The sequence below is a fragment of the Notamacropus eugenii genome, chromosome 5 (assembly GCF_028372415.1).
Source record: "Notamacropus eugenii isolate mMacEug1 chromosome 5, mMacEug1.pri_v2, whole genome shotgun sequence".
Classification (NCBI taxonomy): Eukaryota; Metazoa; Chordata; class Mammalia; order Diprotodontia; family Macropodidae; genus Notamacropus; species Notamacropus eugenii.
Window position 1 is genome coordinate 210099692 of NC_092876.1, and position 26602 is coordinate 210126293.

The 26602-nt window shown below is 38.5% G+C and overlaps 1 long non-coding RNA gene and 2 pseudogenes across 1 annotated transcript; 2 read left to right on the forward strand and 1 right to left on the reverse strand.

Moving 5' to 3' along the window:
- Positions 1-19: 19 nt before the first annotated feature.
- Positions 20-8150, forward strand: LOC140505717 (uncharacterized; annotated as a pseudogene).
- A 125-nt stretch (positions 8151-8275) lies between these two features.
- Positions 8276-19095, forward strand: LOC140505718 (uncharacterized). The gene is made up of 2 exons (XR_011967630.1): positions 8276-11762; positions 19035-19095. It is a non-coding gene; the product is annotated as an uncharacterized lncRNA (long non-coding RNA).
- A 742-nt stretch (positions 19096-19837) lies between these two features.
- Positions 19838-20698, reverse strand: LOC140507796 (mRNA turnover protein 4 homolog; annotated as a pseudogene).
- Between the last annotated feature and the right edge of the window lie 5904 nt (positions 20699-26602).

The following is a 26602-nucleotide window of genomic DNA, read 5'->3' on the forward strand; positions in this document are numbered from 1 at the left end:
CTGCAGGTCAGGTGCAGCCTGCTTACCTATCAAAATGGACATGTGCGGTATTGACCTCCCCCTTTTCCCCACCCCTTCCCGCCCCTCGAACTCACTCCTCACTCCTTTCTCCTGAACCTGCTGTGGCTCCCGAGGCCCCTCTTAGCTCCTTCCACACTGTCCTGGGGTCGCCCCTGGAGCCTCTGTGGCCACACGAAGACGCTCTCTCCTCCACAGCCAGACATCCAGCTGCTCGACTCTGCCCATGCCCCAGCACCAGGGGCCCGGAGGAGGTGGAGATGCCCCAGTGTACCAGGGGCTCTGTGACCTTCAGGATGTGGCCGTGGACTTCTCGCAGGACAAGTGGGGGCACCAGGACCCCACTCAGAAGGAGCTGTATTGGGACATGATACTGGAGAATTACGGGAACCTGGTGTGCCTGGGACTGGAAGTTTCCAAATGTCATGTGATCAAGCATTTGGGGCAGAGAAGCACCATAAAAGCCAGGGAGAGATGTCCCAAGGAGCTGTGGCCCAGATTGGGAGGCTACGCCTGAAGTCAGAGTCAGCTCTAAAGTCTGGCCTTTCTAGGGAAAAATTGTCCAAGAAACTGCTCTTGAAAGTTGGTGATTGTGTCTTCAAGTTAACAGAAACTTGCAAATTTGGTGCCAGGTCAGAAAGGCAGCACAGTAACACAGAGAGTCCTTTTCAGCCCACAGCATTCATCCAGAAGAAGCCTCCCCACGGAGTGTGAGACTCGGAATACAACAAATGTGGTAGAAGCTCCACTATCAGCTGAGTCTTTTCCCACAGCCAAGAGATGTAAGTATGAAGAGTCTCCATGAATGTGACACAAATCAAAGGCACTTTACTGTGTGTTCAGATCTTCTGAAAGGTAATAGAACTTGCTCAGAGGAGGTTTTTTCTATCATGAATTAGGTCTTATGAATTAGAATTATCATGAATTTAGAGATTCCTTTAATTATGATTCAGACATTAATGAAAATAGATTTCATTCCAAAAGGAAACCTTGTAAATATAATGAATGTGGTAAGGCCTTCCACCTGATCTCCCAGCTTCTATAACACCAAAAATTTCATACTGAACAGGGATCATATGCACAAAGGAACAAGCTGAGCTCCTCCAGAACTTTTACTGTCTAGCAGAGCATTCACATTGGAGAGACACCATATAAATGTAGGGAATGTGGGAAATTCTTCTGACAGAAGGGACATCTTGTGGTACATCAGAAGAGTCATACTGGAGAGAAACCTTATGAATGTAATGAATGTGGAAAATTCTTCCCCTGGAGTTCACATCTTACTCTCCATCAGAGAATTCATACTAGAGAAAAACCATATAAATGTAAAGAATGTGGGAATGTCTTTAGCCACAGCAATACACTTTCTCTTCATCAGAGAATTCACACTGGAGAGAAGCCATACAAATGTAGTAAATGTGGGAAGGACTTCAGTGACTGGTCTAACCTTACACAGCATCAGAGAATTCACACTGGAGGGAAACCTTATTACTGTAATGAAGGTAAGAAGACCTTCAGTCACAGTGAAGACCTTACTCTGCACCAGAGAATTCACACTGGAGGGAAACCTTATTACTGTAATGAAGGTAAGAAGACCTTCAGTCACAGTGAAGACCTTACTCTGCACCAGAGAATTCACACTGGAGGGAAACCTTATTACTGTAATGAAGGTAAGAAGACCTTCAGTCACAGTGAAGACCTTACTCTGCACCAGAGAATTCACACTGGAGGGAAACCTTATTACTGTAATGAAGGTAAGAAGACCTTCAGTCACAGTGAAGACCTTACTCTGCACCAGAGAATTCACACTGGAGAGAAACCATATGTTTGTAGTGAATGTGGGAAGATTTTTCACCAGAGCTCAGTTCTCATTCAACATCAAAGAATTCATAATGGAGAGAAACCTTATGAATGTATAGTTGTGGGAAAGCCTTCAGCCGGAGCATAGACCTTACACTCCATCAAAGGATTCACAATGGAGAAAAACCATATGAATGTGGGAAGTTTTCTGCCAGAGTGCACACCTTATTTGACGTCAGAGAGTTCATACTGGAGAATCTCAAACTCTATGAGTGTATTGAATGTGTGAAGGCCTGCCAGAGCTCATACCTTACTAGACATCAGGTGACTCATACAGGGGGAAATCTTATGAATCAAATGAACGTGAGAAGGCCTTTAGCTACAGCCAAAACCTTGCCCTCCATCACATAATCCATACTGAAGAGAAATGAATATGACAAATGTGGGAAGTTTGTCAGAGTATACACTTTATTTAACATCACAGATTTCATGCTAGAAAGAAAACATATGAATGTATTGAATATGGGAAGACCTGCCAGAGCTCAGGCCTTACTCAACATCAGAAAATGAACAGTAGGGAGAAATTCTATAAATGTATTAATTGTAGGAAGACATTCCTGCCTGAGATGAGAACTCATTCATTCAACCATATATTCATTTTAGTGAAAACATCATGAACGTAATGGATGAGTTCATGTGTTCTGTCAGAATATATGCCTTTTCCTCAGAAAGTTTACACTAAAATTTACACTTTGTAAGGTAATGGATGAAGGAAAGCCTTTTGACTGCTAACACATCTTATTCGTCATCAGAGACAAGAATGTAACTGAGAATTTTAGAACATGACACTGACCCCTTCATATTTAAGTACAAATAAAGTTTGAAATCCTCAAATTTAGTCAGAATGACTCAAAATGAGTTCAAATTACTAAATACCTTTCTAAAAAATACACATTATAAAAGTTAAGAGTTTCAGACTTTTCAAGTAATTCAGAAATCAAGTGAATTGGACTATTATGAGAAATTTATAGTCCTGTTGGTGTTATTAGAACAAAAACAGTTTTTAATCCTCCCACCAAAAGTTGATAGTTCACATCATATACAATCCTTTTTTGTTTGTATTTTGAATATTTTTTGATGATTTAGTTCTGAATAAAAAAATGTTTTAAAATAAGAAATACTTTCAAATTGAGAGGGTGCCCAGGAATAATAATGCTGCTAAAGCCAAGTTTTTCTTATTTAAAGGGCATAAGAAGTCACAGCACAGCTATAAGCACAGCTACTGCAAAAGAATTCTTCTAGCTCCTATAAATGACCTCAATTTTTAAAGCATTGGTCTCTGAACTTTTTTGCTTGCATACCTTTTATCAGTAAAAGAATTTTTGAGCATGTGCCCCCCAAATGTGTCTATTTTTATAAATTATATACATGTACTACTGTCCATGCTAATACTATGCTATGAAAATTATATAAAAGAGAAATTTTAAACAGGAGAACTAGAGATGAAAAATTTTATTCTAGAGTCAATAGGGAGCCAATGGACTTTACTGAGTAGAACAGTGATATGATCAGATCTGTACTTTAGAAAAATCACCTTAGTAGCTATACGGAAGATAGAGTAGAAAATGGAGAAATTTGAGGCAGGTAGAATAATTAGGGGAGCAACTAAATGGCACAGTGGATAGAGCACTGGGCCTGGAGTCAGAAAAACCAGAGTTCAGATCTGACCTCAGACACTTACTAGCTTGTGTGACTCTGGGCAAATCACTTAACACCTAACTACAACTGGAGAAAGAAATGGTAAATCACTCCAGTATCTTTGCAAGGAAAACCCCATGGACTCTTGGTGCAGGGAGTGTATGTAAGGTGGATTTGTTTTCTTTTTAAGAAACTAGTTCCCAGGATCCCTGGCCATAAACAATCTACTAGTTCCCAGGCTCATGGCTTGTAAACAATCTCATCACACTTGTGTATCCTATTATAATCTTAAGATAATATAAACATTTGAGTTAAGTTGTAAACAGTACACTGCACATGCTCTGTGCTAAATCATCATGATATTGCTGTAAAGTTAATGTAAATTTGTGAGACTATTGCTGACAAATTGCCTTCTTTGTGTGCTCCTCTATAAATCAAGCAAGCACTGGTCAGCAGGTAGAGGATGAACAAATTATAACTGCTGTGTCTGCCTTGACTGGCCCCCATCGAGGCTTTAGGGACATTTGTGGAATGTGTGTGTTGACTGGCCCCCATTGAGACTTAATGGATACTATAGGAGTTGGTGCTACCACTATGAGCAACCCTTGAGAAGAATACATTAATTAACCCCCTATCCTGTCTCTGTTGCTGTCCTTCTGGCTGCCTGGATCAAGACTGAATCTGCTAGAGGCTGGAGCCCAAAAGCCCCTGTGTGTACTGTTTTACAGGGGGTCTCAAAGAGTAGGATGCTACTGAATAAGGACAGCAAAGAATAATTAGAAGGCAATGACAGTAATCTAAATGAGGTATAATTAGGGCCTAAACTACAATGATGGCCCTGTGAATGTAAAGAATGGTAAAAAGAGAAAGAGTCTCTGTTCTTTACTCTTTGGACTTCAAGTCTGTGCCCCTTTCTACTGCTAGAGCATTCTGGAACTTTCCTCAGCACCTAGGGCCATATGGCTCATTTACTATGGAATATCCTTCCACAAATTCTTGACCCCACCTCACCCCATTGATGAATTCCCTCCTGTAACCTGTGAGCCAGCCTGGCTTCATTTCCATCCTGGCCCTGTTCCTAACTTTCTCTGAACTTCAAAATCATCTCCCATATCTGTCATGTATTTCAGGAAGCAGACTCAAATATCCACATGAATTAGAGCGTATTGAACATTCACTTAAGTCTGTACCCTCATTGGCCAGTCTCCTCATGGAGTGATAGGAGTTTAATTATTCTTTGTGAAGTATATTTGGAGATGAAGAGATACCATGTTGTATTATTCAGCAGTATATCATCAACACAGTAAGATCAAACAGTCATTTGTAAATTTGTAAATTCTGTTAGGGAAGTGAAAAGGGTACATTTTTCAAAAGATTTGAACTACTATGGAAGGAAGGAAATGGCTCATTTTGGGGAAATGAATTAATTCTTTCATAACACTAGAATAAATTTTTAATTTATTAAGCCACCTTTAGAAATATTCAACCAGCTTTAGGTAAAGTAACAATGTGCTTGGGCAAGTGAAAGAACAAGGTAGAATAGTCTCATTTGCTTTATAACCCAAACTTATTTGGTAATCTTATGGGATAAAAGTTATTTTTTCCTTTCTCTTTTTAATTGATATAATTAGGCATATAACTGAGCAAAGTTAGGTGATGAAAGATAATGTGGGATTTCATAAAGAAAGGTGACCTCAAATTCAGGAATATATGAACTCAAATCCCCACTCTGGCATACTGGTTCAGTTATCTTGGACAAGTTACTCAACCTCTAAGTGCCCAGGAAACTCTCTAAGACTATAAATTGCAGGACCTTTTAATATCTTCATTGGTAGAGTAGATATCCATACTAAAAATTTTCTACACAAAGGAAAACAGTTCCACCCTCCCCCTGCCTCCCAGTCAAAAAAAAACAAAACAAAACAGGTTAAGGGTTTCCATGAGTGACTCTGTATGTACAATGGCAATTTTTTTTTCTTTCAGATCTACATAGAACTCAAACTGGAATTTGAGTCTTAAGATAAAATTCCCTGATGAATCTGTAGCCCTACGTGAGTTTTTTAAAAATAGAATATTCTTATAGAAGAATGGGGAGCAGGGGGAGAGATTGCATTCAGTAAAACAAATGCTATCTTACTGTTTTTCACTTAGAATTTTTTAAAAGTCTAGATTTTTTTATGGCCCCATATCTTTTTTTTTAAGTTGAATCCAGACATTTCTTGACAATATATTCAGCTGTGTTTTTAATGATACAGATATCCATGCCAATGATTAGACAATTGCTACAAGCATGTAGACAACCTGTGGATTGAACCTAGATTAAAGTCCCCCTGAGAGTGTCCACTGATGTCAGAACTCTGAGAATAGGGTGTGTGTGAGTGCATAATGAATCCCACAGAGCATCAGCAACCACTGGGGCATAAATATTGGTCATGACACAGAATCTCCTATTTTAATTCTTCTCTGATTGACTTTATAGTACATCCTCCACTTTCCACAGTGACTTCCTCAAGCTCCAGATTTCACTTCTATTCCTCCCCCAATACCTGTGCATTCTACATTACTGAGAATAAAGAGCTCCCTAATTTCCTTTTCTTCCTTTTTATATCTTCATCTATCCCTTTTTCTTGTCTTTGATCTGAGAGGATGCCATTTGTGCCTCTGATCCCATCCACCTTAATCAATTTGCTCCAATCATCATTCCCTTTCTCTCTCTGGTTTTCTTTCAAATCTGTAGAGAATTCTAAAAATGGCATTCATTTTCAGACATCAGATTTGATAACAATTCTGAAACTCTACACTGGAGTTTCGAAAAAGATTAATAGAATGCACTTCTCTGTAAAAATTGTTCCAAAAGTGCATTCTACAGTTAGCATCTTACTGTTCCTTTATCTTTTACTGCCTCTTTTCCCTTTGCTCGGGTAGTCCCTCCTACCCCCCCAAAATACCCCCTTTTTTTTTTTGCCTAAATATACAGGCTTCAAGATGGGTAGAGGAGAGGAGACAATTGAAAGATGAGAAGTGCCTGAAAGGTATAGAGATAACCTTCTCTGAGATAGCAGCTGTTTGCAACTTCTGTTTTCATTAGGGGATTTGAAGGAATCTACTAATTACAGACCAAATGCACCTGAGCACCTGAACAGGTAGTGTTGTGTATTGTTAGAAAAGTTCGGGAAAGCCCTCCAACAAGGCTGGCCAGACAACTGTGAATAAAGCTTCTCCCAGAAGCCCACTGCAACAGCACCCTCCTCAGTAACAAATGTGACAAAAAGGAGGTAGGACAATTAGCTTGAGAGCTAGCTGTAAGAAAGACAAAGATCTAAAGATTTCCTTTTCACAAGTATGGAGAGTGAAGGAACTATTCTAGTGACTGGCAGAAATTTTACCATATTAATGTTTATTCCAGTTCTAAGTCTTTCCACAAAAAGTAGGCTCATGTATCCACTAGAAAAGAAGGTATATTTTAAAAAGCTTTGGAGAAGTGCAAAAAATAATGATAAAGAACCCAAAGGGGTAAAAGAGACTTTTGATCTGGCTTGTAGTTTAGAAGAATGGGAGAGAAGGCAAAAAATCTGCTGTGTCTTTAGAACTCTGTATTAACTTGGAGCATCTTCTGACAGAAGGGAAAGATCAGCTCACTGAGAAGCAAACAATGTGTTGTACTTCAAGGAGTGACAAATTTCATCAGCAGAAAGGGTGTCTAGTACTGAAAAAGGAAGGAAAAGATAAGTCCTGTTGGTTGGTGGCCTCCTGACAAGGGTACTAAGAGAAATATATGTTGAATTAATATGGACAATCAGCATGTATGCTGTCTTTGTAAGATTTGTTTTCAGGAATCTTCTGATATGTATTCAACTGCGTAATCATTACCAACTTCTGGTGACTTATCTTGACTTAAATGAGCCACTAGAAGAAATGTAGAGTGCATTAATAGAGATTTTGAAGTTCTAAGTTGCCAATTAAAGATAGGTACTTAGAAGAAAGGCAGATTTCAGAAGTGAACAACTTAGCTAAGAGAAATGACTGAGAATGGGATTTGCATTTTTGGATCTAGGTCTTAGATAAAAGAGTAACAGGTTGTCTTTTGCCTGAGGTCTTCCCAAAGCTGTAGAATCTCTGACTGAAACATCTTCTCTGCCTCTTTTCCATCCCACAAAATGAAAAAATGAATAGATAGATAAACAGCACATTCCAATTCAGCCTATCTGTGAAAAGGAAATGAGCTGGAACCCTTTTGGTATGGGGGGGTAGGAAGGCTGCCATGGTCCTGTAGGAATGGGAACTGAAATCTGGCTGAGTACAGTATTGTTTCCTTGAGGGATACCCAGGGTAGGGATCTAGGCCAGTGAACTCTAAATCCTGTAAGAAGGATAAAATAACTATACAGCCCAACTTTGGAGATTTACACTAAAGCAAAGGGGAATGAAAGTAAATGAAAGAGTAATGCTTTTAAAAAGGCTTAATCTCCAAAGTTTTCAAGAGACAAATTCTCAATAAAAACCTAGAACTTTTAGAGACCTAGAAACCTATGGGGGTCGGGAGATGAGAGAAGCAAAAACAAAGAAGTATCAAAAGATACAAAAGTAAATAAAGTGATAAAGACATGAGCAGAATTTAAAGACATGAAACACTAGTTACAGGGATAAAGTATAGATATAATAGAAAATATATATATATATATATATATATATATATATATATATATATATATATATATATATATATATATATTTTAATCTAAGCAAAAATACTAAAGAAACCAGTGGAGGAAAATACAAGCCTAATTTTCCTAACTTTACATATGAGTGGACTAAACAATTCGATAACATAAAGAGTACCAGAATGAATAAGAAAATAAAAGCCATCAATCTGTTACTTTTAAAAAGCATATAAAAATCAAAGACATGCACAGAATCAAAAAGAAAGGCTGGAACAAAATTCGTTATTCAGTTAATTGATCAATAAACATTTAAAAGCATGTACTATGTGCTAGAAACTATGCTAAGTGCTGGGAACACAAATATGAAAAAGAAAGACAATTCCTACCCTCAAGGACCCTACAGTCTAATGGTGGGGCAGGGAGAGAGGGGAACAATACACAAAAAGAAGCTGACAATCTCTGGAGGTTAGAGGAGGATGGGAAGCTGGAGAAGATACAAGGCTTGGGGACATGGTGGAGTCTTCCAAGCATTCCAAGCTGGTAGGACATGAGGACTGTAAGCTGGTGTCATGAGGAGATAACTGGTCTGAGAACCTCTTCACATGGAAGCTTTGGGAGAAATTCTTTGCTCTTTCTCCCCCAGCCCTCCACTCTGAGGGTAATGATGAATAGTGAGTACCAAAGCTGATGCAATCTAACAAGATGACGAATTTCTATCAAGTGAATTTAAAAAAACCCCAACAATACAGGAGTTGCTATAAGAAAAAGCAAAAATAAAAATTCATAATATCAATTCAGATAAATGATCATGCTTAAAGACATTATAGACAATGAACCAACATAAATACGATGCATCTAAATGGCACAACAACTAAATCTGTAAAGGAACAGCTAATGTTCCTTTGTTGCTAAACAAAAAGATACGGATAGCAATACAAAAATAGTAAGTGATCTTAATGTTCCTCTCTTAGAGCTGGACAGATCTAATGGAAGGATAAAAAAAAAAAAGGTAAATAAATAACTGAATAAACTTTTGCAGAAATTAGAGCTGAAAGATTTGTGAAATCTTCTGAATGGCAAAATTTTAAAAATATTCATACTTTTCATGTGACACCTTTGCCAAAATAGATCCTGTAGTAGATAAATTTTTTAAATTATGTGTTTTTTAAAAAAGAACTACTAAAGACATTCCTTACAGATCATCACAATAAAAATAGCCATAAATGGAAAGAGCACAAGTAAAAGATACAACCTAAATGAAGATTTAATAATGACGTACTGAACAATGAGTGAGCAAAAGAAGAAATCTTAGTAACAATAAATAGGGAAAAGAAATGGTAGAGACAGACAACGGACTAAAATTTTGGGAATTCAGCTGAAGAAATTCTCAAAGGAAATGTACTTGCCCAAGAATACACATCAATAAAATGAATTAATAAACTGAATATGAAATTGAAAATGAGAAACAAACCAAAAATAAGCACAAGAGAGAAAATCTTAAAAACTAGGGTAGAAGTAGATGACTTGGAAATGAAAACTATTACTTTAGACACAAACAAAATTGAAGCTGGTTCTTTGAAAAGATTAACAAAATTGATAAGTTTTTAACCAATCCAATTAAAAGGAGAGAGAAGGAAATAAAATTAACAAAATCAAAAATGAATAAAGTGAAATTGATGAGGTTCAGACTCTGGGAACTTCCTTGAGCTCCCTTGGAATCTCCACACAGAATCTGGCCTTTCTTACTCAAATCTAATCTTCCCATTTGTTCCGGCAGTCTCAGGAAGCCCATGGGCTTTTCATTATCATTTCAGGTCTCTGTTGCCCTCCCCACCCTTGATCCCATCAAAACCCCATTCCCATACTGCCCCTATCAAGATCTCTGGATTGCCCCCACCTGCTTCCCACCCAAACCCTCCATTGTCTGATATCTCCTGATAGCCTCCAGCTGTTTCCAGCCTTTGACCCTCCTTGGACTTCTCAAGACCCTTCCTGGACCCCTGGACCCCATCTCCCATCACCCTGGACTACCAGATCCCCCCCTCCCTCACCTTCCCCAGATCCCTCCTATACTCTTTCCTGTATTTAAGTCCCACCTTGCCTCCATGAAGGCGCTCAGATGCAATCCAGCTCAGACTCTGTCTAGCTGGGATTGTGTCTGGCCCGCTTGTGAATACAAGCATTACAAATGCTTAGGCTCCTTAAGAGGCAACCCAATTTGGCAAATCCTTAATAAACTTTGTTTTCTTTGGCTTTAAGAAGGCTTGAGTCAAATTCATTCGAGCATGACCCGGACCTCCGGTATTTTGGGGTCACCCTTCACCATAAACCTCTTCAAAATCACCACACAGAAGAAACAAAATAATCAGAACATACTATACCCATTTTTATACCAGCAAAGTTACAAAATTACAAAAATTACAAAATTATAAAAATATGACACCCAAATGAAAATTTTAAATAATCAATTTCCAGGAAAGGAAATTAAACTAGCTATAAGGAAATACAAAAGGAAAAAAAACCCACCCCTTTCAAACGGATTTACAAGAGAATTCTAGCAATTTTTGAAGTACAATGAATAGTTCTATTTCACAAATTATTCCACTAAAATTGAGAAAGAAAGCACAGGGCCAATTCCTTTTGTGAGACAAATATTGTCCTTATACACATTCCAGGGGAAAATAAGGCAAAGAATATTATAAATCAATATCATTGATGAATACTAATTAAACATTTTAAAATTAAATATGATACAATAGCAATTTATTAAAAAAAAAATCATTATAATCAAGTTGGATTTATACCAGGGATGTAAGGAATGGTTCAACTTTAGGAAAACAATTAACATAATTAGTTGAGTGGGATAGACTTGGTGAAGACTCCTCAGATTGTGGTTTTCTCCCAAGGGTGAGGTGGGGCCTGGAGGCTCGGGGCTGCAGTGTTTTTGGAATAGAATAGTTCCATATAAGGTATAAAACTGTGTGGTGTACTGGGGTCTCAATGATTGGACAAAACTTGTGTAATTCCTCGATGTCTTCATTTCAAAGGGATTGGTTAGATCTCGTGTCTAGAATGTAAGACCATATCCTCAGCTAATGAGGATAATGGTCAGTGGGGGGGAGGAGGGACTTGCGTTAGGGTTTATAAATCACTGTCCTGATTTTTATCTTCGGCTTTCCTACTCCAGGTGAACTGCTGTGGGATTGTCCAGATTCTCGAGAATCGAATAAAACTCTTTTCTGTCATCACTTTGAGAAGCCTCTGAGTAATTGATTTATGTAGGGACCTGAGCCATCCCACACAGTTTGGGGGCACGTACCGGGATCTGTGACCTTTCTGAGAGACGGCTGACAGCTCAGTCCAAGGACTTGGGCGCCCGTGGGGAGATTTCCCCATTGTCCTTGAAAGGAGCTGCTGGGCCTCCCTCTCTGCAAGGTAACGACCTGAAGCAGAGGAACTCAGTGAAGACAGAAAAGAATAGAGATAAGGACTCCAAAGACTCCGAAGCTGTGAAGTGTGTAAAAATGCCAACCGGTTGGTGTTGAAGTTTGCAGTCAGGCAACTTGTACGCGTATACAACCCAGCGGTAAGCGCGGGGGGGGGGGTCTGGGGGTCAATTCGTTGAGTCTTAGATAGACTCGGGGAGAAGGTGACGACTCCCAACCAAATTAGTGGACTGCGGGACCCCAGGGTGAAGGGCCCCCCCAAAAACGTTTGCTGGGTGACTGTTGGTGACGGGCGACCCTCACCTGAGAGCTGGCAAGAGAAGCTAGCAAGGGAGCTAGCATAATTCGTTGAGTCTCAGACTCGGAGGTGTTGGCGACAACCCTCGACCAAAGGAGCCAGCAGGAGAAGCTAGCAAGGGAGCTAGCATAATTCGTTGAGTCTCAGACTCGGAGGTGTTGGCGACAACCCTCGACCAAAATGGGACAAAAGCAGTCCAGGAATAGAGCTTCGGAGTGGAGTCAGGAAGAGATACCGGTAAATAGTCCCTTGGGAAACCGATTACAAAATTGGCATGAATTACCAAAATTATAGAGAAAAGAATGTAGAAGAAGATGATTAAGTACTGTTGTTTCATATGGGGTGAAAAGACATTGGAGGAGGAGGAGGCACAATCTGGCCCAAATATGGTTCCTCCGAGGACTGGGTGTGACAAAAATTTAAACCTATATGTCCTATTCTATTCTGTTAAATGTTTTGTCTGTATATGTTGTGTTGGTATTTCTGTGTGAATGAAAGTCTGTGTGTCTCTGTTTTTATCTGATAAGGTTGTAAATTTAGCCAGCCAGCCAGCAGGAGCAGAAAGGCTGAGCTGAACTGTCCTTGAAATTCCTGTTACTCCCTTTCTTCAACCCCTCCAGACTAGTTTCAGAGGGGTGGAGGGACAAGGAGGGAGAGAAAAAAAAAAAAAAATTCTTTTTCCCTCAGACCTAAGAGGCATGCTAGCAACCAATTAACCATTTCCTGCCTCACCCAAAAGAAGAAATTTTAGTGTAATGGGAAATAACAGTTAAGTGAATTCATTCTGGTCGTATTTGGAATTGTGAATAGGTGAAATGTGTCATTCTTAATTTAATGCTTCAGATAGGTTAGAATTTATTAAAGTTTGGTGGAAGTAAGCAGAAGATTAGAAAGTAAAAAAAATCTCAAGTAAGCAACTTAGAGCTGAGAGTTTTGGATTTAGGTTTAATTAGATCAATATATTTGATGCCAGACAATGTATTTAAAGTAAAAAGATAATAAGTTTAGGTTTTTCTTTTTCTTTGCAGGGTGGGAGGGCCAGAAAGGGGTGGCCTTGGGAATCCTGGCACAAATAAGAGGAGGGCAGAGACACCCAGCAGCATTTCTGCCAAAAATGTTAGCTCCATTAACAAAAGGATAGGTATTTGTTAGATGCAACATTAATCTAATAGATTGGGGTTTTAAAAAGATGTAATAGAAATTTGATAATTTGAAACTTAAAAAGAGCTGAATAGGTTAATGGCTTCTTTTAAGTTTTAAGTAAACTTAAATAAGTTTAAATTTTTAGGTAATCCATCTAAATATTGTATTAGAAATTGCATTGTTAAGCTAGTTTGTGAATTGGTTAAAAAGAGTTGTTATGAATTGTTTTTTTGTAAGAGTTTTCTTGTTGTAGCATTCTTATTAAGAAAATGAGAATGCTTTAAAAATGTACGGGTATGTATATATATAGGTGTGATTTTCAAGCCTGTTTCATCTGAGCATGTATTATGTTAAAAGTTTATTTCTGTTGTTGAAAAGGAAATTTTAGCTAAAATTGTTTTTGCCATGAATCAAGCATTTACTCTAAAGTTATTTTTGTAAAAGAAAGTTTATGGGCAAATATGAAAAGGCTGTGGGTTTAGGTCTTGTGATTTCTGTCAATTAGTTTCAAGGGGATTGTGATAAATTGTAAACTGTTCATAAGAGAAGACATATTTGCCGTATTAAGAAATACTTTGTAAAATCTTTCGTATGGGTTTTTGAAAGGCCTATCCAATTCGTATTTGTAAGTTACAAAAGTGGGAAGAATTTAGTTTCTCTAATAGGATATGAAAACGCAATTGGTGTCATCTGAAATTTATTGTTCGGGTTCATAGCTAAAACAATTTGTTATCACTTATGAAAATTATGTTTGCCATTTGTAATTCTAATGCTAAAACCTAAAGCTGGTACACTGTGTGAATATGTGGGGGAAAGAAGCAGTCCTCAGGCTAGTAACAAGTGCAGCCCCAGCAGCTGAGAAGATTGTATATAGAACTTGCTTTGGTGAGAATTTGAAAATGTATAAGAAATGATCTTCAGTGATTGGCTCTTTAGGGCAAATTTAAGATCTAAGAAGTAAATAAAATCCCTGGGGACATTCTTTCTAAATCTAATGGGAATAAATATTGTATCATTGTTACACAGAACAAAATTGGGATTCAAAGTTAGCTGTAATTGTATTTTATTTACAGGGGGATTCAAGGAAAGGAATCCCTTATAAAAAGTGGGGGGGGGGGGGGGGGGGGCAGGTGGTCTGGGAGCTCCAGGAATGGTCTTGATGGGAGTGGCCAGTAAACTGGAGATTTGGACTGATAGAATTAAGAGTGGGAAGTAGAATAGACTTGGGCATAGTGATAGAGTGGACCTTAGGAGAGCCGGTTCACGTGGAAAAACCAAGGAGTTTTCAAGGTGAGGTTTTCCAAGGCCTTTAGACAAATGGGACTAAAACTTTTTGGGGTAATGGACAAAGGTCCCAACTTGGAATGAGATCTTTACATGTTACAAAATGATGTAAAAGCAATTAGTATTAAAACAATTAACTGAATTAATTACTGAGACTAAATCAGAGGCATCTTCAGTTTGGGGAAAGAATTTCAGTCTAATTTTCTTAGAGGTAGGTAGCCTCTGGTAATATTTGGCATTGAAAGTTAAATGATTGTTTTGATTTGAATTCATTACATGAACATAAAAATTCAAGTTAGTGTTTGAACTTATCACATGTGTAGCTCATTCTTTTAGATTGAGCAGGGTTAGAAAGGGATAAAGTAGTTTGGGAAACAGATATAAATCTATTAGAGCAATGACTTATGATTGTTATTCAATCAGGAACTAGAACATGTATAGGAAGGCATGTAGGCTACTTAGACCTGCTTCAAAGATGTTCCTTGGCCAATGTGAAATTAGTCATGTCTGAAACTGATTATTGGAGCTTGCTATTTTAAGATTTTTGTGGGACTATTAACTGACTGTTCTTCTGAGTCTAACTCCAGGTGTGGATAGCAAGAGAGGTGGTCTGAGCCACTGATCCATGATGCCAATAAGCCTGTGCGATGCTGGTATGAACTGCAAAAAGGTGATCTCATGGGAAGGTCGGGAGAGCGACTGTTCAGTCTGGGCTGAGGTAGGATTTTCCTGACTCAATTTCCCCACTGACACCTGGCAGACTTGAAGCCTGGCTGAATGCCAGTTGACAACCTACTCCTGCCTGGAACTGACGTGAAGTAAGGGAGATGTTTCCCTGCAATGTCCCTACTCTTAGTGGCAAATTCCTAAAATCAGAAGTTTTGTAAGTAATAATACCAGATCTGTTGAATAATAGATTGTTGGTAGGGGAACATCTGAGGTTAAGTCTAACATTGAGCTAACAGGTTTAGGACTTTAGAACAACAACAATAAGTTAGGGTCCTCTAATTCTTAGTAATGGTGTGGAGATGATTAGGTTAAGGGCTTGTGAGGCTAGTATGCATAGTTATTATTTTGTCCTAGTTGGTTAATGCTAAATGAAAAATGGTTTGTAGACTATATTGTAAATGCTTTAAAAGAAGCATCACATGATCAGAAGTTGGAATTGTTTTATGATGTGATATGCACTGTGTTAAGAATGATTATTTATTGTATTTATATAAGTACTGGAGCCTGGTGTTGACTCCTTAGTGAAATCTCATCTTCCTAATGAGGGAATGAATAATGACTTGCTGTGAAATGTAGAAGCTGCATTTTAATGTGAATTTCTTATTTTTCTTTAAAAAAAAAAATGATAATTTGTCAAAGTTTCAATTTCGATTTTTGTAAGAATGATAGGATTGGTAATCTAAGATGGTATTAAGTTCAATTCTGTAGGAGAGTGGACATCTGGATTTCTACAAGAAGATAAAGAAAAGAAGATGCTGAGATGCTGTGCTGACGACTGTTTGAAGGAGCATCCAGATCAGAAGATTGCATAAGATGATATTTCTCCCCAGACTGCTGTATGAGATGGAACCTCTAAATGGACAGTTCATTAATTTAAATCTCTGTATCTGTACTTATGACAAGGGGACTGCCCCCCTGTAATTTGCTAATGCGTCAGTCAACTTTGCTTTCTTCCCATATTCATATAAAAAGGAAGATAGATGAAGGGAAGGATTCATAAGGGAAAGAATGTGAAGAGGTATTTATTGATTGGATTTAGGTATGGAAAAAGGAAAAATAAGAGGAGGGGAGGAATATGGGTAAGTTGAACCTTGAACTATCTATTCCCCCATACCAATTCAGAAAATGTTTAGCATGATTGGGAAGCCAGTAGACAAAGTTATGGAAGGTTATTGCATTTAAAATTTTAAAGTTGTTTACTTTCATTTATAATTATTGCTATTAGTTAATAACTCTCAAGCTTCATGCTTGGAGACACACTTTGTCAGTATTAAAGCTCCATTTGAAGCGTGTGTGAGAACACACAGAATTTGGAAAAGGATGGCCAACTTGCATACAGGCTGTGGCAGCCACTGCCCTCCTAGTAGAAGAAAGTAGAAAAATCACTTTTGGAGGCTGTTTGATTGTGAGTGTACCTCATCAGGTGCGATCTATCTTAAATCAGAGACCTGGGAGATGGCTGACAGATTCAAGAATTTTAAAGTATGAGGCCATATTATTAGAAAAGGATGATTTAATACTGTCCCAAGACCATAACCTTAATCCAGCTAGTTTTCTGTCAGCCTCACCCGAGGAGCCTGTAAATTTGGAACACTGCTGTTTGGATATAACTGATTATCAGACAAAAGTGCGGGAGGATTTACAAGAATCCCCTTTGTTTGAGGGAGTGAATTGGTTTATAGATGGGTCCTCCCGGGTGATAGAAGGAAAGAGACAGAATGGGTGTGCCATAATAGATGGAGATAGAAGTTCTCTAGTACAAGCTAGTAGCTTACCTAAGACTTGGTCAGCACAAACTTGTGAACTGTATGCTTTGCATCAAGCTTTAAAATTATTAGAAGGGAAAGAAGGATCTATATATACAGACTCTAAGTATGTTTGGGGAGTAGCACATGTTTTTGGAAAAATTTGGGAAGAAAGAGGAATGGTAAATATTAAGGGAAAGGAACTAGCTCATACCACCCTACTGACTAAAGTATTGAGTAGTTTACTGTTGCCCAAAGCAATTGCTATTGTGCATGTGAAAGGACATCAAATAGGGAATACCTTTGAGGCTAGAGGTAATCGCCTTGCTGATGAGGAAGCGAGGAAGGCTGGGGAAAAGGAACCTGGACAGACTGCAATGTTGGTATTAATTCCTACTTTGCCTCCCAATCTCCCCTCCCCATCCTATACTCAGGAAGAGAAGAAAAAGGCTCAAGACTTGGGAGCCAAGGAGACAGAAGGAGGGCGCTGGTTTCTCCCGGATGGCCGTGAGGTACTGACCAAGGCAGGGATGAGACGAGTCTTGCAATACCTACATCAAGGTAGTCATTGGGATGTCCAAAACCTGTGTGATGCTGTATTGACCAAGTTTGTGTCACCGGGCTTATACACACTGGCCAGACAATTGGTGGAGGGTTGTCTGATTTGTCGAAGGACGAATAATACTGCTCAACGCCACCCCCCCCAAAGGGGGCAGGCCCCCGGGATACAGACCCTTCCAAAGCATTCAGGTGGACTTCACCGAACTACCATCAGTGGGCAGTCTCAAATACCTGCTAGTCATAGTAGATCACCTGACCTCATGGGTAGAAGCCTTTCCCTTATCACGAGCTACTGCCTCCTCAGTTAGTAAGATATTATTGGAACAGATAATTCCACGGTATGGCATGGTGGAGAGGATAGATTCGGACCAAGGCACTCACTTTACTGCCAAGGTTTTGCAGTCATTAATAAAAGCACTGGAGATTACTTGGGAGTTTCACACTCCCTGGCATTCTCCTTCCTCAGGCAAAGTAGAAAGAATGAATCAGGGAAACAGCATCCAGGGGTTCCTCTATATGATGATCTAGCAAAAAGAAAGAGGAACATCGACACCTCCCTCACTCAGACTGGAAATGCAAATGGGTGGGGCGATACTTGGCCTCCTGAGAGGATAATCAGAGAGTATGGGCCTGCAACTTGGGCTCAAGATGGGAGCTGGGGTTATAGAACCCCTATATATCTATTAAACAGACTAATCAGACTTCAAGCAGTAGTTGAAATTATAACCAATCAAACAGCAAAGGCTTTGGACTTACTGGCTGATCAAGCCACACAAACTAGGGAAGCAGTACTGCAACATAGATTAATCTTAGATTATTTACTTGCAGAAGAAGGAGGAATTTGTGGGAAGCTCAATTTATCTACATGTTGCTTAAAAATTGATGATAATGGAAGGATAGTGAAAGAGATCACCAAGAATATCAGGAAGGTTGCTCATGTTCCCATACAAACTTGGGGCTCCCCTTTCAATACATCCTGGTGGTCCTGGTTTGAGGGGAGCTGGTGGAAGAGGTTACTGTGGTTTGGCCTTATAGCAATTAGTGGTATTGTATTACTTCCTATTTGTCTACCTTGTTTGATTTCACTAATTACTAAAATAGTTAGAAATTCTTTACTAAAATTTGTTAGAGTAGAAGAAAGGACTGAAGGAGCCATTCGACTGATGATATTAAAAAAGGAAGGTTGGGTACCTGTGGAGACGAGACATGAATGATCCTGATTGGGATGAGGAGATTAATAGACAGTGTGAGATTATGTTACAGAACTTTGGTTAAAACATCCGTGAGAAGTCTTCAGGCTGATAAAATAAGAGGAGGGATTGAGTGGGATAGACTTGGTGAAGACTCCTCAGACTGTGGTTTTCTCCCAAGGGTGAGGTGGGGCCTGGAGGCTCGGGGCTGCAGTGTTTTTGGAATAGAATAGTTCCATATAAGGTATAAAACTGTGTGGTGTACTGGGGTCTCAATGATTGGACAAAACTTGTGTAATTCCTCGATGTCTTCATTTCAAAGGGATTGGTTAGATCTCGTGTCTAGAATGTAAGACCATATCCTCAGCTAATGAGGATAATGGTCAGTGGGGGGGAGGAGGGACTTGCGTTAGGGTTTATAAATCACTGTCCTGATTTTTATCTTCGGCTTTCCTACTCCAGGTGAACTGCTGTGGGATTGTCCAGATTCTCGAGAATCGAATAAAACTCTTTTCTGTCATCACTTTGAGAGGCCTCTGAGTAATTGATTTATGTAGGGACCTGAGCCATCCCACACATAGTGATATTAAAAGCAAAAAATAGCTGACACCACATACTCTCATCAATAGATTCTGGAAGAGTCTGACCAAGATTTCTGTCAAAAAGTTGCACTTTGTCCAAGTACATTTATTTATTCTCAAACCCTAGAGAGTATAAACATTAAAGTACTTTTTTAAAAAAATTAATCTTTTCAACTAACATGAAATGTATTTTTTTCTCCCACTTCTCCTACACTGTTGGGAGGTGGGCAGGAAACAAAACAAAAGAGCCTTTTTAAATATGTTAAAGATGTACAATGAAGTCCAGATGCATGTCTTCTGGTAAATTAGGCTGGAGTTTGGGCTCTATTTATTGTAGAACAATACAGCAGTTCGTTTTTATGAAGCCCCTACACTCATCTCACTCTAAGGGACCAAGGACCTCAGACTGTTTTGAACTCATAGGCCACCTTCAAGTCTGGACATGCATCAGTCTGAGGATTAATATTCTCCGAAGACCAATCACAAACAACAACCAAAAACAGGGTAGGCCAAAACTCAGATTCAGGCTTGTTTATATTTTTTGTATTTGTATATGTTTTGTACTGTATCCTTTCTTCTGGTGTAGGGAAAGAGTAGTCCCTCACAGAAGTGCTACTTGCAACTTTTCTAGAGAAGACAGCCAGCGACACTTACTCTTTTTTTTCTATGTAAAAGCCCAATGCTTTATTCTATATAAAAATAGTCACATGTGCCCTGCACCTCTCTCCCTCCCAAGACGCCTGCACAAGTCAGTCTCTTCCTTTCGAGAAGGAAGGCAGCCACTGAGGGAGGCTGGATGGGGCGAGTCCTGCACCCTGCGGAAGGGCCCCTGGGCCGTGCTGGCCCCAAGCACTCTTCATCCTCCAAGTCTTCTGATTCCTTTGAGGAGTTGCTATCATTATCATTGTCCTCCTCCACATCCTTCCCTGACTCAACCTGCCACAGGTACTTGATGTTAACCCTGAATTCTGCCAGCTCGAACCCAAACAGCTTCAGGACTCGGGTCTGCTCAGGGGTCAGCCCATCGCCTTCTTTGCACACTTGGTAGTCTGAGATGAGGGTCACCACACCTTTCTTAAGGGCAGTGGGCAGACCAAGCTGCCTTAAATTCGGCTCCATCGAATGTGGGAACTGCTCCAGGCTGACGGTGAAAGTTGCTTTCCTACCAGCTCAGGCCTAATCCATTTCTGTATACTTACTGAACCACTCATTCACTTCTTCCTTTGTTCGGTTGGTGAACAAGAGGCCAACCTCACCCTTCAGCTTCTTGCTGACCTGGTGCAAGCTGTCTTTATATTCGTCAGCAAGACCTCAGCCCAAAGCCACCATCATAACCTTGTTCTTGCCAAAGAAAATCCAGCTGTGTTTCCAGGCACTTCTGATATCCTTCAGTTTGCTGTTTCTCATGTTTGCCACAGAGAAGATGAAAAGGTACTTGTACATGTCCACACATTTTCGAACCTCTTCTATCAGGTGCTGTTTGAGTTGTAGGCCCTGCTTGGTGGTCTTCATTAAGGAAAACTTGTCTTGCTTGGACTTAGGCATGATGCTCTCAACTCGTGGGACTTCCCGGCTGCGCCTGCGAGGCCTTGACACTTACTTTTTAAAGCGATCAATCCAGTTATTAAATTATTAAATTATCAATTTTTTCCTGTTCATTAGCCAATAATTTGGCTAATATTTTTTGAATGAACCAGTTCTCAGCTTCACCAGCATATCATTGTTCTAGTTTTCCCAAAGATATTCTAACATTGAATTTTATTGTCTTTCACTATCTTTGCCAAATGAATAGGAGCAAAGTGGTAGAACAGAGTTGTTTTAAAGGAATTTCTCTGATTATTACGTACTTTGAAGACCTTTTTTTGTAAGGTCATTGATCATTTACCTAGTCTTCTTTCAAGAACTCTTTTCATATCTTTTGACCATTTATAGCCCGGAGAATGGCTCTTACTCTTGTACATCTGGTAGGGTGATGGGACCTGGACCATGGAAAAGACCATGTCTCTGGAAGCAACCCAGTCACATGCAGGCCTGACCCTACAATTCCTCTGCTAAAGACTATCAGTGCAGGGTGCAGGCCCAAGGCCTCTGTCTCTAGCTCCTGGACCACACCACTGGCAAAACCTTCGTGCAAACAGAACTATCTCATCCCTTTAACAAAGCTCTCTCTGTTGACTCCCTGAGTTTTCTCATACATTCCAGAAGGCCAGACCACTGGCTCCTCCACCCAACGAACCTGACCCACCTCAGACTACTAGCACCTACTGACCACTCCTTAATCCCACTCAGATCACATAATTAGCCTACTTGACATTCCTTTCACTGTCCCTTTTGCATATAAGCATCATCATCATTCTCATTGGTTTGTAAATTCCATAAGGAACTTTGCCTACTTCATTGGCATTACAACAAACTTTGCTCCTAGATTAGAAGACAGTTTGAGTATCTGAATTCTTTCCAGGTGATGCTGCCCTGGAACCTGACATTTTGGGGTTCCCAGCAACCCTCAACCATATCATATTTATGAGAGACCCTTATATATTTTAGATGTCAGATTTTGACTGAGTTTACTGCAAGGTTTCCTTTTTTTTTCTTGGTTTATTTCATTCCTTCTTATTCTGGATTGATCACTTTACATTGTGAGGAGAAGTTTTTCTTTTTATATCATCAAATTTGTCGATTTTAGCTCATAATATCTTCTAATTGATGGATAGCTAAGAATTTTTTACTTCTCCACAGACATAAAAGATATATTTCATCTTATTTTTATGATTTAATTTTATGATTATATATTTTATTATATGTTATATATATTGTATATATTATATAATTTTGTTATTATTATTAATTTAATTTTATTATTATTTAAATTTTTATTATCATTGATCCATTTGAAATAAATTAGAGCATTTGGAGTAAGTAGTAAATTTACTGTCATTTTTTTCACCAAACTGCTATTAATTTCACTAAGAGTAATTGTTGAATATTAAATTCCTTCCTCAGTGTTTCATGATCTTGAATTTATCAAACAGTAGTATAAAATTTTCATTTCTTTCTAGAACGTGAGGTTACATGCTATTCTTTTGATCTATTTTTAAATTCAGCACCAGAGAGTTTCAGTAAGTACAGATAGTATACTTTGAAATCATAGGATCAAAAGATTTAGAGATGGAAGAGTCATTGATGGGAGGACACTGAGGCCCAGAGAGTTAAAGTGACTTGCTTAGGGTTAAATAGCTAGAGATGAGATTCAAAACCAGCTCAACCTGGACCCAAGTCTAGACTATGCCACCCTACCACTCATGTTGACTTCTCCACTGGATAAAATCCTTCCATTCTTTCAAAGAATCAGATACCAGTTTTTTCATGATTCTTGCCTCCCCCTTCTCCCCAGTCAAAATGGACATTCTCTTCCATTTCTCATTGCATGGTGTATAGACTTCATTTTAGCATTTATTGGAGGCAATTTGATGGTTTAAAATAGATAAAGCAATAGCCCAGACTCAAGAAGAACCAAGTTTAAATCCATCCTCAAACACTAAGTAATTGTGTGCAAGTCTCTTTAACTCTAACTGCTTCAGTTTCTTCAAGTGTAAAAATAAAAGCCCCAACCTCCCAGCACATATTAAATGAGATATTTGTAAAGAACTTAAAATACTTTGGAAAGTACTGTGTACAAAGTGCTAAAAAGTACTTTTTAGTAGGTACTTAATAAAATACTTCTCTCCTTTTTTATTGTCTAATTAGTACATACAAATATCTGTACCTTGGTTATCTCCCCTCCCAGATTGTAAACTTCCAGATAACAACTGTGTTGGATTTCATCTTTGTATTCTCAGAATACAGAGTGCCATTTTCTTCACTTCATACTTAGTAAATGTTTGCAGAATTGGACTATATGCTAGTGGAAAAACTCTACATTTTCACTGAAAATGAGTGGCTTGATTTAATGCCTTAAAAATAGATTAGCCTTCCTATTATGGAATATTGGCTTTTCTTTTCTCAGATTTGGTTAGGATTTTCTTCTTACTCCTTGTTTCTTTTGTCTCTCCATCTATAGGTCTATTTCTCTTAAATCTAACACAAGGGAGCATACATATAAGTAACCCTCACAGGCTGAGAATGTATTTGATTATCTGTTCACCATCTCTTTTCCCTTTAATATGATAAAAGCATCCTTATTGCTCCTGCCTTATTTCTAAAGTGCATGTCCAACTTAGAGATCCATAATAAATACAGAAATCTTAAATGAGATGCAAGTTTCATATATACAATAAAAAAAGAATAAAGGAACCATATTTAGAAGTCTCTAGCCAATTACTTTGGTTCTGTGAAGCAGCTGCTGTGTTTTGCTTCATCCCAAAAGCTTTACAGTTTGGTTAAATTCAGAATTATTAACAATTGCTTATTTAAGGAAAGAATGAGAACTGCTCTTAGAAGCACATGCAAGATTAGTAGGCCTAACACAAAGATTTCAGTGATTGATACATTGTCTTTGGTCAAAAGCAGCACAAATTATTGGTTTATTTTCTCCCAGATGTTATAAAAAGTATGGGAACTTCCAAATGATGTTTCAAGACACTGCCCAATTGGATTTGATGTAATTTGATCAATGCTTAAGTTCATGATGACTGAGAAAAATGACATGAAGTTTTTAAATGTCACACAACCTTGAAGTATGGACAGTCACTGTGGCATCGTGGATGGAGCTTCAACCCAGGAGCCAGTCTTCCTTATTCCTAATTTGAAGTCAACTTTGACCTTTGACACTAACTAGGTTCTTAACCATGGGCCTCTCAGATACTTAATCTCCCAGTAATCCAGGTATGTGGCTGATGTACATTAATGGAAGGAATAGAGAGTTCTATAGGGTTAGGGATTGGGTTAAGGTTAGGGATAGGCATAGGGATGGAGACAGGACCTGTGATTTCCTTTTGTATAGGGAACTTTAGATTGAGAAAACACCCTCCACTAAAATAGATTGCATCTTCTTTGCAATTTATAGACTTGAGGGATTTGCCTGGAGTAGTAGTTTTCAAAGTATGATCTAGGGACCCTTGGGGGTCCCTGAGACACTCTCTTTGAGGTCAAAATGATTTCCATAATCATATAAGTCATTATTAACCCATTAAAATACTCCTCCCTTTTCCAATTACATATCTGTGTGAGGCCAGATTTTCTTCATGTACTTCAACAAAAACAACATATGGCAACGTAGAAGGTAGAAGTAGGTGAGAATCCAGTTGTCTTCTATTAAGCCAGACATTAAGGAGATTTGCATAAATATGTAAAACAGTGCTCTTTTCACTAGATTTATTTTGTTTTATAAAAAATAGTTACCTGTTATAAAGATAAGTTATTTATTATTATTGTTTCAAGTAAAATATTTAAATTTTTAAAGTCAGTTTTATTTTTAATACTGTAAATATTCAAGATAAAGCCCACATAAACAAAAGCTTAATAATTCTTAAGAGTATAAATTTAAGAGTATTTATTGAAGAGCAGGAAATTGTAAGAGTAGAAATTTTCAAAAGTATGAAAAGATCTTGCAACCAAAAAGTTTGACAACCATTGGCCTAGAGAACTGAGAGGTTTATCCTAGGTCATATCATATAGCAGTATATATTAAATACATTAATGTGATTATACCCCATCCTAATCTGAAAAAAAAAAAACCACATAGCCAGACCAGGAGAATTTACCATTTATCTATTACTCAGTGATAGAAATGTCCATCTGCCACATTTAGTCCATATGTGTTATTTAATTTCCATGTACATTTTCTTTAATTAATTCCCTTTTCTGTTGAAAGGGCTATATGAATATTGCCAAACTTGAGTATAAAAGAGAGAAAACTATTCTTTCTTCTGTGTCTCCTTGAGTCTATGGATGCCTGTTTCCAATTTCTTCAAAACCTATACGACACCAAAGTATAGACCTTTACTGAACAGTTTTCAACAGTAAGGAATAAACTGGACAAAAGAAGCCAGAGTACACCAACAAAGCATATTCTGAAGAATTTCTGATGGTTGTGTTTCTGGACCTTCCTCACTTAATCCTTCGTCCTGGAGGAGAAGTGAGGCTGGTGACCTGCACAGCCCTCCCTCACTCAAAACAGAGTCAAGTGCAAGTCATGTAATTATTTCTCTGATGGCCTGGTTTTCTTTGGCAATGAAGGATGAACATGCACATGTCCTTGTGACTACATAGGTGAAGAGGAGTCCTCTAATGCTTTAGAGGTTGGGACTGGGAACCAAAGCTCTCTCCTCCGTTGAATGTTGACCATTACTGTTCTCTACCATTTAGAGGAAGTATTCAACTTGTTAAATGCAGAACATGGGATTTGGAGAATACAGGAAAGACAGAGTCCCTGACCTTGAAGCCATCTGTTCAATTATCTCAGACATCCTTGTTTCTATTTAGAGTACTCTTAAAAGATAAACAGTAAGACTGACCAAAGCATGAAGATATTCTTTTAGGAAGCGGTTTGCAAGAAGCAGGTAAAGATTTGGTTCATCAGCCTTTCTACATATGAGATACATAAGAGAGCACCATTGTTCTAGGATGGAAAGTAGGACATTTCTAGAACAAGTGACTAGCTAATTAAATCCATTTTTTTCAGAATGGAAGTACTTTTACTCTTTTTTCACTTGTGATATTGAGAGAAGCTTTAAGAAAATGATTTCTTTTTGTTGTTGTGAAGCAAGAAGACCACTGAGTGGTTTTAGTTTAAGACCAACTATAGGTTATTAACTTTTTTACTTAACACATACTAATCTAGAGGTCTCAGCAGGGCTCTCAGTCCAGGGCAAAACTTATGAATCTATTCCCTTCTTTTCTCCCCCAGCTCATTTCTATATGAGTGAAATAAGGTTTAAATGATCCAAGAATCTGGAAAGGAAAAGATAGGGTGGAGCCCTGATTTGGCAAATTAAACTGAATATCTAAGAGCAGAAGGGAAAGGGCCAACTCAGGATTTGCCTTGGTGATAAGGTGTTATGGGGGATGCAGAAGATGAATCCCCCCCAAATCAAATGGTTCACAGTTAGGGCTTTGGAATCTGTTGCTACTCACTCACAGCTAGCTCAGGTTAGCATGGTATAGAGAATAGTGCTGGGGATTTGGCGTCAGGAATATTCGAGTTAAAATCCTGCCTCTGACACTACTTGTTTGATCCTTGGGCAAATCACTTTATTTTTCTAACTTCAGTTTTAGTATAAAATGAGAATAGATGGTGGTGGAGTAAGGCAGTTTAAATTGAGACTAACAGGACCTGTGGTATTTTTGACACCTCACAGGCTGTTGTAAGGCTCAAGTAAGACAAGGTATATTATGTATACATGCACATATATGTATGTATAAAGCATTGTGCAAACTATAAAGCAGTAGATAAAAATTATAGTTATTAATTTTGTATTGTAACCTCGGTTTGTGTCTTTGAGGTAAATT